Genomic DNA, 14,887 nt, shown 5'->3' with positions numbered 1-14,887 from the left:
TATGAGTATCAATCAATCACCAAAATATTATTTCAAACATCAAAAAAATTATTTATAAGTTTCGAACATCTGAAAATTGTTTGTACATTACAAACCATCCAAAAACTATGTTTCTAAATATCAAAAATTGTCCCCAACTTCAAAACCGTCTAAAAAATTCTAAATCATCAATAAATAAATAAGCTATCTTTAAATTGTAAACGGTATAAAATTTATCCAAATATTTTCTTGCGAGTGCACCATCATAGGTTAATTCAATTGCGTCAACATTTAACTTGTACCCTCTACATCTTTTTATTAGAAAATTCTTAATAGCTTGGATTTTGTTTTGAAAGCTTCCCTTCTTAGAACAATCAAGTTTGAAACAACATCAGTGGAAAGAGCATTTACTGAATCATAAGCATGGATAAAATACTTCTTTTCAAAAAAATAAGATAGCCACTCATGCATACATGAATTAAATTGATTTAATTACTTTAACAGAAAGCTCACCGATCCCTTGTTTTCGTAATAATCATCGAAAGCCCACTGATACTTTGTAGGTGTTTGGGGAAGTGAATTTTTTTGTAAGTGTTTTTAGTTGTAGAATATTATTGGAATAATTTTTTTTTATGTTTGGAAAGATAGTTGAATTTTTTTGTGGTTGAACATGATGTTTGAATTTTTTCGTAATAATATGATGTTTTTTTTTTGTGGTTGAATTTTTTTGTAACCAATTTATCTTTTAGTAAAAAAAATATATAAAAAAAAAAAACAAAAAAATCCTACCCAAACACCCCGCCTTTTGATTGATTCAACCCGAACCAATGTAACAACAGCTACTAAATCGTAAATAAATAAACAACTGAAACAAATTTAAAATTCAGGGTCTGTTCTTTGCCCATAGAGTGCAAGTGAAAAGATAATGAACATTAATTGATAATTTTATTCCAAAAATTCCTGTCCTTTTCTCTTAACAATCCCTAACAATGTGACAAATACTTATCCAAACACCCAATGTGTTATAAAAAAATAAAAAACAATATAGGAGAAAATCAAAAACATTTTCTTTCACAATTCCGAAAACAGAGATTTTATGTTGCGCTGGGTAGAGTTTTGTAAATATGATTTGAGAATATGAGTTGTATTTTGAGTTTGTAAATTTTGAAATTATGATTTCAGTGTAGAAAATTTGTTTGGTGAATGAATTTTGAAAGAAATTTTTAAATTGAGTGATGTGACATAATTTTTATACAAAAATTTATAATTCATAACCAAACACAATCCAAAATTCAATTCAAAACTCATAAAAAATTTTAAAAAATATATATATATTTTTTATTTAACATATAAAAATAACAAGTGCAAAAAAAAAATAATAATAATAATAATCAAGAACACTATTCTAATCAGCCGGTCGGATGATCAGCCGGTCACGATTTTTCAAACACGAGTGTAAAAATGTGTTTTGAAAATCGTAAATAAACGTCGCATTCGAACTTGAGTGTAGAATCATGATTGTTTCCAGTTTACTCATCCAAACTCGAATGAGCTGTAAAAAAAATATAAATAAATAAACAAAAAAAATAAAAAAAAAAGTGATAGAGGTCCATGATCTACCTTACCCAGCAGCCCACAACAACCATCCCAATACGTGTGACATCCTCAACTACAGCATGAAGACAGATAATCATAGATGACCTGTCGTCTTTGCACAAAAACTGGATGAAGTTTGTAAAATTTTAATTTTTTTAATTTATTTTATCAAAATATGTGAGAGATAATATGACTTAAAATAAATAAAAAATTAAAAACTAACTTTTTATTTTCTTTCCAAAAGCCCTATATAGGTATAAAAAGATGATTAGTATTTACCCAGAGTTCGGATCATCTGCCGCACTTATTTGCGGCCCTCCCAGCAGCACTTAAAAATGACGTGATTTTGATTTTTTTTTTTTTTTTGTTCCTTCTTTTCAACCTCTTTTCCTTTTCGTTTTTGAACCCTAGGAATTCAGGTGATCATCGTTTGAATTTGACGAACTCGGTCTGGTAAGATCTTGAGAATTTCTAGGCGTTTGGCTAATTCTTCGGCTTGCTCTGTCGTGAGTCTCGTAGCAAAACCATGAAAAACAGTCTTATACACATGAATGAAATCTCTCTTTTTCTCTCTGGGTGGTTTCGGACTTTTTCGAGTCTGATTGGTATGAACTGAGACTTGTAATGGTGGAACTGTACCAATCCTCCGAATCGGAAAACCCAGATGGTTTCAAGTCGTTTCGGATTCTGACAATAAAGCTTTGGAATTGGGTGTCTTGGACATTGGTGGAATTTTTTTTTGGCTAATCGCCTGTTTATTTCAAGATTTCCACACAAAAATTCATTATCTTCATCTGGGTTTACATGATTACTATTTGAAATATTCCTTTATTATCAAATTATAATTGAAAAAAACACTATTACGTATAGTATGACTCTATTTAATTGATTGGTTTTTCTCATCATCATATTCAAAGCTTTGGTTGTTCTTTACAGAGAGTGGGTGTGAATCTGGGTTTATTTTCTAATGGGTGTGATTTGGTAGTTTTTAGAGAGAGAAAAGTGGAAGAAGAAGGAGATGGTGGGTTTGGTAGTTTTTATAGAGAGTGGGTCTGGGTTTATTTTCTAACAGGAAGAAGAATGGAAGAAGAAGGAAAGGAGATGGAGAAGAAGAGGTGACTGGTTTGGTTCAAAAACGAAACGGGCTGAGAAAAAAAAAAAAAAACTAAAATGACGTCGTTTTGTAGGGTCGCTGGAACGGCCGCAGAAAATAGCGACAGATGATCCAGATTCCTTAGAAACTAGTTGAGCCCAAAATTGTAAGTCTATTCTCTCTCTCTCCCCCTCTCTCTCTCTTTCCGGGCAGCGGCCGGGGGCGAGTGGAGCTACCTTATCTCCTAAATTAATCTAAATAGGACTAATTGAGTAATAGTGGGTTGAAATTTTTTTCATGATTTGGAAAACAATAGTGAATGATGGAAATTATTATTAGATATTTAAATTTAATTGTTTGGATGAAAATTATTATTAAATATTAAAATTTAAAGTTTTTCTTATATTTATTTAGAGGTCTAATTGATATTTTGTGAGGCAAGATGAAGTTTCAAATGAAATTTCGTTGCCACGTTGGCAACTGATTTTACATTGCAGTCGACGGTGGGGGTAAATTGATCCAAAATCAATTAGTTAGGATATAAAATTTATATTATTAAAAGAACAAGGGTTAAATAGATTTTTAACTAATAGTTTGAGGGGCAAAATTAAATTATCTTAAGGATTCTTTATTTATTTTAATGGATTTTTTTACCCCTAAAAAAAAATAACGTTTACGAAAATTTATAAATTACAATAAAAAAGGATTTTTATGGTGCCAAATGCTTGCTATGGATACAATTGTATGACGTGTAAGGTAAAGTCATGTTATGACCAGTTATGGAAAGTTATTCATTTTTAACGGCATGTTATAGCATGCGGTTAAAACTTTCAACAGCGCATCTTATACGTTATGTTTAATTTTTCGAAGACTATTTTTGCTCACCGTTAATTCAAGAGACGGACCATGACGCTCATTGCTAGTCATTAAATATTTAACACAACGGCCTATTCTTCCTGTTGTAGAATATGTTCAGTTTTTTTTTTTTTTTCTTTTTTTTTCTTTTTTTTCAACAGGTTCTATTTCATCTGTTTTGTTCAATCTAAAAAAATATTACAAACAAGTTTCACAAATATATGTATATATATAAGTATCAATCAACCACCAAAATATTTTTTCAAACATTAAAAAAATTATTTATAAGTTTCGAATATGTGAAAATTGTCTGTACATTACAAACCATCCAAAAACTATGTTTCTAAACATCAAAAATTGTCCCCAATTTCAAATCCGTCTAAAAAGTTCTAAATCATCCCCAAAAAAAAAAAAAAAAAAAATTATCTTTAACTTCTAAACGATACAAAATTTATCTAAATATCTTCTTGCGAGTGCACCATCATGAGTTAATTCAATTGCGTCAACATTCAGCTTGTACCCTCCATATATTTATATTAAAAAATTCATAATAGTTTGGATTTCGTTTTCAGAAGCTTCACTTCTTAAAACAACCAAATTTGAAACAACAACAATAAAAAGTGCATTTATCGAATCATAAGCATGGATAAAATACATCTTTTCAAAAAAATAAGATAGTGACTCATATTTGCATGAATTAAATTGATTTAATTACTTTAATAGAAAGCTCACCGATCCCTTGTTTTCGTAGTAATCATCTTAGGCCCACAGATACTTTGGTTGATTCAACCCGAACCAATGTAACAACAGCTAGTAAATCGTAAATAAATAAACAACTGAACCAAATTTAAAATTGAGGGTCTGTTCTTTGCCCATAGAGTGCAAGTGGAAAGAAAATGAAACATTAATTGATAATTTTATTCCAAAAATTCCTGTCCTTTTCTCTTAACAATCCCTAACAATGTGACAAATAATTATCCAAACCCTCAATGTGTTATAAAAAAATAAAAAACAATATAGGAGAAATCAAAAACATTTTGGGTAGGTTTGGTTTGATTTTGAGACAGTAGTTTTTAAAAATTATTTTGGAGAGAGAGTTTAGAATTTTTTTTTGGTTTGTTTGGTTGTGTATTTTGAAAGTAGTTTTGGAGTTTAGGAGTTTAAAATAATTTGATATTTTGTTATAATTGAATAGATGCATGCGAGAAAAAAAATAATTGAAAAATGAGAGAAGAGAGAGAAAAAGTGATTGATTGATAGGCAAGAGAGATAAAATAATTTTGAAAATTGTTTTGAAAAATTTACAAACCAAACAAATTTTTTTAAATTTTTTTTCTCAAATCACTTTACAAATCCAAACCAAACATACCCGAGATTTTAGGGTATGTTTGGTTCCACTCTCCAAAGTGGTTTTGCAAAAAAAAATCAAAAGTCTGTTTGATTCCAACTTTTTCTCAAAAAATTTTTAAAATCAATTTCTCTCTCTTACACATCAATTAATTACTTTTTTCTTTCCTCTCTCATTCTCAATCAGTTTTTCTCTCACACACATCTATTAAATTACAATAAAATATCAAATTATTTCAAATTTCAAAATTACTTTCAAAATACACAACCAAATAAACCTAAAAAATTTCTAAACTATCTCTTCAAAACAAATTTTGAAAACTACTCTCTTAAAAACAAGCTAAACATACCCTTAGGCTTTGTTTAGGAACAGACTAATTTAGTAACTTTTTGACTATTTAGTTAAAATATGAGCTAAAAAAAACTAGTATGTTTGGGATGACTTTTTGACTTTTAACGAAAAGATGTGCAAAATGTAGAGAGAAAAGAAAATCTTTGACTTTTTAGTATAAATTGTTAACTTTTTGACTAATTTAATAACTTTTTAGTTAAAAAAAAAATTCCGAAAAGGGACCTTAGTCTTTTGAGTTTACTCATCCAAACTCGAATGAGCTGTAAAAAAAAATAAATAATAAATAAATAATAAAATAAAAAAAGATGGAGGTCCGTGATCTACCTTACCCAGCAGCCCACAACAACCCTCCCAATGCGTGTGACATCCTCAACTACAGCATAAACATAGATAATCATAGATGACCTGTCGTCTGCACAAAAACTGAGTGGAACTAAACAAGCCAAATATACTAGTGTTTTGAAATGGTGATAAAATGTTAATTTTTTTAACTTTTTATTTTAACTTATTTTTTTATAAAAAAATAAATAAAATATGCGAGAGATGAGATAATTTAAAATAAAAATTGATTTTTTATTTACTTACCAAAAACGCTATGTGTATGTATATATATATATATATATATAAAAAGATGATTAATATTCACCCATCCCAACAAACTATCTTAGCCTGCACAGTGTCCGTCTAGAGCAGACAGGCCAGCTCAAGCTGCACAACACTCAAAGCCACTCGCCCAAGGAGCGTGACACCCACATTTGACGCAACTCAACATTGAGCCAATGTTTTCAAAATCGGATCGGGGGCGAATCGGAAAAAAGATTGAGTGGACGGGTAACAGGTTCAACCGTGAGGTCAAAGCAGTCGAACCGTGAGGTCATAATTAATATTATATAATTAAAAAATATAATTATAAATTATAAACAAATAAAAATATATATAAATAATCAAATAAAAATAAAAATTGTTACATAGTATTTATTAATAATATTTAATAAAGTCATAATTAATAAAAAAAAGAATCACTTATTTTAAAGAAATTAAAATTTTTAAACATTCCCTCAAAATAAATTGATTGAATGCTAGATTTAATTTTGGAGGGAAATGAAATTTTCAACTCTCCCTCCAATCAATATGTTTCAAATAATTTGATTGAATCTCACATAGAATTTTGTAGGTTCTCTTTGAAAAATCTTTTCTTATAAATAGGAATAAACTTTCATAATCTTCTCAAGCTTTCAATGAGACTCTTCCTTATGAGAGAAGATTCTTGAAATAAGAATTTTTAATTAAAATTTTAAAAAATATATATAAATATATAAGAAAGAAAAAGAAAGAAAATAAAAAAGAAAGGAAAATCGAAAAAAAAATAAAAATAAATAAAACCGGTTTGACCCTCCCGACTCGGTTCGGGTCACCGATTTTACCAGTTTGACCACTGGGTCACCGGATTTTCTCGATTTTGGCCTCACTCCAGATTTAGGGGATTGACCGGACCGGAACAAAGCCCGATTTCCAGTCCAACCGGTCCGATCGGCCGGTCCGATTCGGGTTTGAAAACAATGCACTGAGCGACGACAACGGCTCCTGAAAGCAGCCCAGCGCCGGAGGAGAAGCCCAAGACATCTCATGGCAGCAAAATACAGCAGCTCACTCACTGTAATAATGGCGTCGTATACCATCATTTGCATATAAACCATGCCGGTGAGTCCCCAAACCAGCACCGGTGAAACGAGAACCAGAAAAGCGCCGAAGGTGAAGGCGCTTCTCACGCACGACGCACCAATCCAGCTCACGAAGTCCATCAACCAAACACGTACCACTTCACACCATTAGCCACCTGCAACTCGTCGCCGGAGCAACACCGCAAAGCCAACCCAGAACCCGGACTCGCTACCGGCGAAACTCACGACCTCAGTCACTGCCATGAAAGAACCAGCCGGAACTGATGACAACCGGACTGGACCTAGCTAAACCACTAGCACCACAGTGAATGGATGAAACCACCTCCATGAACGGCGAGACCGCCTCCACGAAGCACAACCAATACTCACCGCCGGCGAAGAAGATCACCGTAAAACAACACCACCCACGAAGCTCAACTTCCGTCGAACCATTGCTGTTGAAACCAATCTCCGATCTAACAACCCACTAAAATGTGAGCTACCAGATTGTGATATCCCAAATTGCAAAAGTCAATAATCAAACCATTTGTAATCTCACTAAACTAACACAAAAAAACATGCTCACTCACACTCAGATTATTGGGTGGAGGAGTTAAACAAGTAGGCCGGAGCTGCACCAGAACTTCAACACCGGGGCATCTTTTTCTCTCTATATAAAATAATTTTGATTTTTTTTTTCTTGAGATATTAAGGTCTTGTTTGACATAAATTAAAAAAATTCAAAAAGTTACTATTCTATTTAAGTCACATCATCTTATTTAAGTCACATCACCTCTTTACTATATCACTTAAAACTCAACCTATACCCAACTCATATTTTATAAAAAGTCAAAAACTATACTTATTTAGATCATCCCAAACAAATTTAATTGTTGATAACATATAATTTATTGAGTTATTCTATCAACTTTTTTTCTGATAAATTCTATATTTCTAACAATACCAATATTTAATGGATTTTATAAAAAATTATAACCTTATTGAGAGTTTGTAATTAATAAGTATTAATAATTGGTTACAATCTAATTAAATTTATAAAATATGCTATGCAATTTTGAAGCAATAGTTACATAATTATTATTTACAATAGGAGTATAATTATTTCATAAGATAATAAATTAACTTGAAAGAATTGAGATTAAATTGAAATTTGAGTCAAATTATAGAAATGAAAAACGTAATCTAAACAAAATATTAATAGAAAATACAATCAAGCGAAACAATGAATAGACAATTCAATTTCAAGTGAATTTCATTAGAATTGACATTAGAATAAAATGGAAGATTGGTTGGATGATTTAGACACATTGAATCAATTTGCTACCACTAATTGATTTAGACAATTGACTAATTGATTGGATTACTTGTACACTACGAAATGATTTCCTAATCAATTACTTGTCTACGGGTTGCCTTCAACTGGCCTTAGAAACTAATTGAATTCAAAATTGTATATATTCTCTCTCTCTCTCTCTCTCTTCCCGCGCAAGTGAAGCCACCTTATCTCCTAAATTAATCTCAACAGGACTAATGGAGTAATAGTAGGTTGAAATTTTTTTCCTGATTTGGAAAACAATATTGAATGATGGAAATTATTATTAGACATTTATGTATTTTTGTGGAGTCAGTAGTTTTGTTACAACATGCCTCGTGATTTTTTCATAACAAAATGCATAAGTCGAGCTAGCTCAAACATTTTGGGGACCCAAAATGAAATCTTGATATGGGGCCTCTCATGCATTTAAAAAAAAAATAATTTATGATCAAAAGATCATATATTTTAATTTTGATCATATGTATAATTATTAAAATTTGTTTAAACATATAACAAAGTTTACAATAAATAAATTAAAATAATTCAAGTTCAAGTACTAAATAAAAAGTGAATTAACTGTACACCCACCACCCTTTTTATATTTTTAACTACACAAATGCTAATTTAATTTTCATAATTCAACTTATTAACTAAATCATTTTCAATGGATTAAATAGTTAATACATTCATTTTTTCTTGTGACATAATTATCCGAAGATAAAATTTAATCAATTTTAAATTTGAAAAGATTTTTTTTCCCAGAAACAATTTTAATTGGTAAAATTAATCGTGTTCAATATACAATCCATGCATATGAGAAATAACTATCTATTAATTTAAAATAATTCACCATATCAATCCACTTTTTAATTTTTGCCAATAAAAACGATCATTCATTTGTTTTAAATAATTCACCACAACAATCAACTATTAGTTTTGAATTTTTAGCAAACTTTGTCGGAGTTTTTCAAATTTAGATAGATTTTTTTGTGGATTAGAGTATAATAGCTGAAAAAATTCCAAGGCCTTTGTTTTCATAATTTTTTGGGGCCCAAAGCGGCGGCTTTGGGCCAAAGCTGACCTTGTGCGTAAGATACGATAATGTATTGCTTTTCGTGACACTTAATGATCCGCTACGTATTTTAATAATTTTTTTTCTAATTTTTTCAACTTTTAAAGTATATTAATAGTAGCATTAAGTATTTTTTTGGATTCGTTACACAATTTTATAATTCTATTACACCAGAACTAGTATGTTTTTGAGTTAAAACAAACAAGTTATGCCGAGTTAGTTCGCTACTTATTATTATGGTAAGTTTCCACATTAATAATCAATTACACACTTTGATTGTGGTTTTTAATTTTAAAAACTTTTATGCATACTAGTGGTGGCGTTACCTTTTTTTTTTTTGTTGATTTGTTATGCAATTTTGTAGTTATATTACGTCCTATCTAGTATTTTTTTAGTTAAAACGCACAAGTCATACCCAAAGTATGGCTCATTATTTATCGTTATGGTGAGTTACAACACTTAATAATCTGTTACATACTTTAATATTTTTTTAGAAAAAAATGGTGATAAATCCAATGTAGAGGTCCACCATTTGTGAAATAGTTTGGTAAGAGGTCGTTTTACTTGCTTTGAAGCACATTTTATTTCTAATTTTATCCCTTATTTTTTCTGTTGACTTTTTTTTTGACTATTTGTTCAAATTATTTTCTATTTGTTCAAATTTTTCATGTATCTGTTGACATTATTTTCTATTTGTTTAATTTTTTTGTCTATCTGTTCAATTTTTTTTTGTGTAAATTTTTTTATCTATCTAAATTTTATCTGCTTAAATTTTTTATCTGTACAAATTATCATATATGTATAATTTTTATCTGTGCAAATTTATCTATATAATTTTCTTGGACACCACCACTTCTTCCCATTTGTCCTTCTACACCTCCATGGCTCTGGATCTAAGTTTCTTCAAACTTTCAAATCCAAACCAGTTTCTGAAAACTAAATATATATATATATATACAAAGCTACTCTCTCTCTCTCTCTCTCTCTACATTTCCTTGTTCTGCTCATCAATAACAATACATTCATTTCTGAATTGCTTACACAAGCTTGGATGAAAAATTGACATGAACAAGTAAATAAATACATAAATATACATAATCACATCCTTTCACTACAACAAAACTAATTATTTATAGCTTCAAGTTTATGACATGCATCGAATGCATGTCGTAGTTACTACATTATACAAAAACAAAAAAATAAAATAAATTCCAAGCCATTAATGCCTTTTCAATAACAGCATATGTCACGCCCCAAATTTTAATTACTCGAAAACATTACCAAGAGCCTGAAATGTAGGTCCCATTTTTTTTAATTAAAAATATCTATTACCCTTGAGTAATAGAAACATAATAGTACATGTTCTCTCTCATGATGAGTACAACAACAATAATAATACATTCCAACTTCCACTGTGGAGCTACAAATAAATAAATACAAACATCAATGTACAATGAGATTACACATAAGAGATACATGAACTTCCTAATCCTTTAACCAATCAATCCGAAATCTCTTCCTGTAAAAAAAATGAAACTAACAAGGGATGAGTACAATTGCCCAGTAGGAATCTCATAGTTCTAAAACAATAACCATCCTATAGATAGAAATGATCATACATGAAGGGTGATACCATACAGTAAAGTAATATTTTGTAATTTCAAAATATCATACGTAGGGTACCTTTTTCTCAAAATTTATTTGAACATTTAAGGAAAACCTTTAACCATAAAAACTATCCTTTTTATCAGAAAATCAAAAATCTTTTTGGAAACAAACATGTTTAAGGAACCACATCATTTTATATTTATTAACTCATTCCAAAATATTCCCTATTAAATTTCTATCTTAACATTCCTCCTTTTTATTCTCATTCTTCCCTTTTACTAGTTACATTTATTATAGCTCCATACCTCACGTTCATGTTCCTTAATGCTCAAAACAACACTCATACACTCCATTCCCACTTGTTAATCCTTTATTGCTATGACTCTTTAACGTAGAAATCCAAGAACAATTACATCACATTCACATTTGCATTATCAGTTATAACTCAACACATCACAAGGATAATAAACCATTTTTAATTCAATTTCTCAATTAATCACAAAACAAAACTCTTAATCTTTCGTTATAGATACAAACAACCCGGTGAGTTCTTTATCACCAATTCCTTATTCAATTACCATTTCATTATCTATTCTTTTTAAATAATTTCTATATGCATTTCCATTCCATACCAATTTACACATCAAATGGTAATTTCACAAGTTCATCACAAGTCACATATATCATCACTGACCTCAACACACTTCACAACACATTCCACCTTTTGCCGGCTATTGTACGGCGGGAACTGAACTCCCAAAAATCATCTTCTCAAAAACCATATCTTTTTCCGAAAACCATTTGTAACTTTTTAAAAAACCATCCCCCACATTTGCCGGCTATTATACGGTAGGACGTGGGCACCCAAAACATTTTTGAAAACCATCCGTTTTTTCACTTTTGCCGGCTACAATACAGCAGGACTGTGTGGACACCCAAAAACATTGTTCCATTTTTGCCGACAACAATATGCCAGGATTGTGTGGACACCCAAAAATATTTTTTCCACATTCGCTCAGCGATAAGCCTAGACAGGACAATTGGGCACCTTGAATTCAAACCACCCTCACATTTACCGGCTATTATATAGACGGTTGTGGGCACGGAAAAACCAATTTTCAATTTTTAAAACCATCCCCCACATTTATCGGCTATGATACGGACGGTCGTGGGCATCGAAAAATCATTTTTCAACTCCTCCAACCACAACACAACTCAACTCAACTCAACCCAACACAACTCAATTTCACACAACACAACTCAACCAACTCAACACAACATAACCCAATATAATTCACATAACACAGAACAAGATTCAACACAACCATTTCAACATAAAGATCATATCATCCATACCATTAATAATTTCTTTTTCCCCCAAGTTTGGTTTCATATTATAACATAACTTAAAATATCAACATTATGAGTTCAATCGTAACTTTTTCATAAATTTCTCAAATTCTCTAAAATTTCAATTAAACTTGTACATGTGCAATTTAACACTTCAATTTCATGATTCTACTATTTTTTTTTTTTGGGTGGGTAAGCATGATTCTACTATTAATTGAAGCAAAACCAATAACCATCTTCATAAGCCAAAATAAGGTTTTTAAGAGAAATTAAAGCTTTTCACATAAACACATTTTATTCCAACCCTTCTATTACTTTTACACCCAAACGCATGACCCAAGATCATAACCCAACAAGTGAACCCAACTATCTTCAAACCCTAATAGCCAATCTCATGATTCATCACAATATGCATAAAAATATAAACTTTTCTATTTATATAAAGAAAATACCAAAAATCTATCCATAAACGAGAGTATTGAAAGAGAACTAGAAACCCCTACCTCTTGAAGCCAAGAGATGACGACCAAAAATCAATGGTGACAAAACCACGAACCATTTGGACCAAAAGGAAGCCCTTGACGAGATCTACACTTTTTTTCAAAGGACCATGGTTAAAAGATCACTCTAGGTGAGTAGATTTAGAGATCTTAGTGCCAAAAGCTTGAGTTGAGAGAGAAGAGAACTCACGGTTTGAGAAAGAGAGAAAGGAGAAAAGTGAAATGAAACTATGTTTGTAGTCTCTTTATAGTAGTAAAAAAGTAGCCCTAAGGTCAATAAAATAACAGGCCCAAAACCTCTAAAAGGTAGGGCCCATTCAAACCCCAAAATCTGAAAAAAAAAAAAAAAAAAAAAAGCGCAGGAGTCGACCCTTTGGGCAGGGGGGTTGACCCTTTAGGTAGAAAAGACAATCTGGCACAAGTAAGGGGGGTCAACCCATAGACAGGAGGGGGTCGACCCTATTTTCCAGCAACTAACACACAAATTTTGCAATATAAGAGGGTCAACCCTCACCAGACTGGTGTCGACCATATATTCCAGCAACACTTCCAAAAACTTCACCAACAGGTACGGGTCGACTCTAAAGAAGGCCGGTGTCGATCCCAGAATAGAATTTCTAAGTTTCCAAGGAACTTTTTGACAAGAACAAGTGCAAACAAACAAATCCAACGAGTTTAAATCGAATCATACTCCTCCGAAACCAACATTCAATAACTCTAAAGACTCCCAAAAAGAAAATACGGGAATTAAATACACTCTCCAACGGATTAAATGATGTGGGTGTTACAAACTCCCCACCTTACGAAATTTCATCCCCGAAATAGAAGAAGGCCAAACAAAAGGTAGTATGAATCCCATAGGAAACACAACCTCTAACCTACAACTAGTTCCACACTTGGGATAGTTTCCCAGATTCAAATTCAATATCGCAGTGCCCCAAGAACACCCAAACAAGAAAAAAATTGCACGGAGGAGATTTTGATCACACTTTCGACCAACATACTCATCGGAGTCTAAAAGACAAGGAACAATGTCAATTACTAGTACTCCCAAGGAAAATCAACAACTCCTCAACCGACAACAACGCGAACCACTACCACTGGACGACCAACACCCCATTTGGAAGAGAAGGAAAACCCCCTTTAAACCAAAAGCTCGGCCGACACTTACAGAAGCCAATGGCACACTACAATGTATACAATTCCAATTCGCCCCAAGCTTAGCAACATTTCTAATTATTTATACAACCCGACATTCAAAGATAAGACAGTAAAAACCGTTCGCATTTATATGTATATATAAAATCTTCTTTCTCAAATGGTGTCCCATCTTACATCATTTACAATCAAATTACATTTGCAAATATAAAATTTTCATAACAATTACATTTACCCTCAACCAACATTTAGTTTCCGCTCAATCAACAAGCCATTTATTAACACAACTTTGATTAAATTCTTAGCATTTGGTTTGACCGTGCCATCCCCGGTTACAACACAACGAAACGAAATGTTCATTTGCCAAATTATTCTCAACATTTACCCGGTGAGTTTCAACCATCACCCAATAATTTTCATCACCCATCCAGTGACTTCACAACACCTTTACCATATACATTTATAATAACAACAAACAAAAACAATCCAATACATCCGAGAAGTAATAAAACATATACGACTTTCCAAAAATTAGGAGTTCCCACCCATTACAAACATCAGCACAAATAATCATTAATACACATTAACACCAGTGCACTTACAAGGTTTTACATTCAAACACCTTAATTCCATTAAGGTAATTTCACAAATTCACCTCAACCACATGCATACACAAGCAAAATCCAATTTTGCTAATACCATTTAAAGTACTATTTGACCATACCGCTATTTATTTGAACCATAGCAATTCTCAAATTAACTAAATGTCAATTCACTTCAAATAGCATTCATTTAAAACTAATCGCAAATCGAACCAAAATAGACCAAACTAACCCAAATCAATCCTTACTTCCATCAAAGAGGGCGGCGACAAGTGTTCATCTTATCTACGCGACTTAATCCAATTCAAACATTGACCTACTAACCAACACCAATTGTCCCTATCTGGGATTCAGTACACACCCTTTCACATCACACAA

Source organism: Camellia sinensis, chromosome 9 (genome assembly GCF_055761805.1).
Source record: "Camellia sinensis isolate YWXY chromosome 9, ASM5576180v1, whole genome shotgun sequence".
Lineage (NCBI taxonomy): Eukaryota > Viridiplantae > Streptophyta > Magnoliopsida > Ericales > Theaceae > Camellia > Camellia sinensis.
This window is presented reverse-complemented; position numbering follows the sequence as displayed.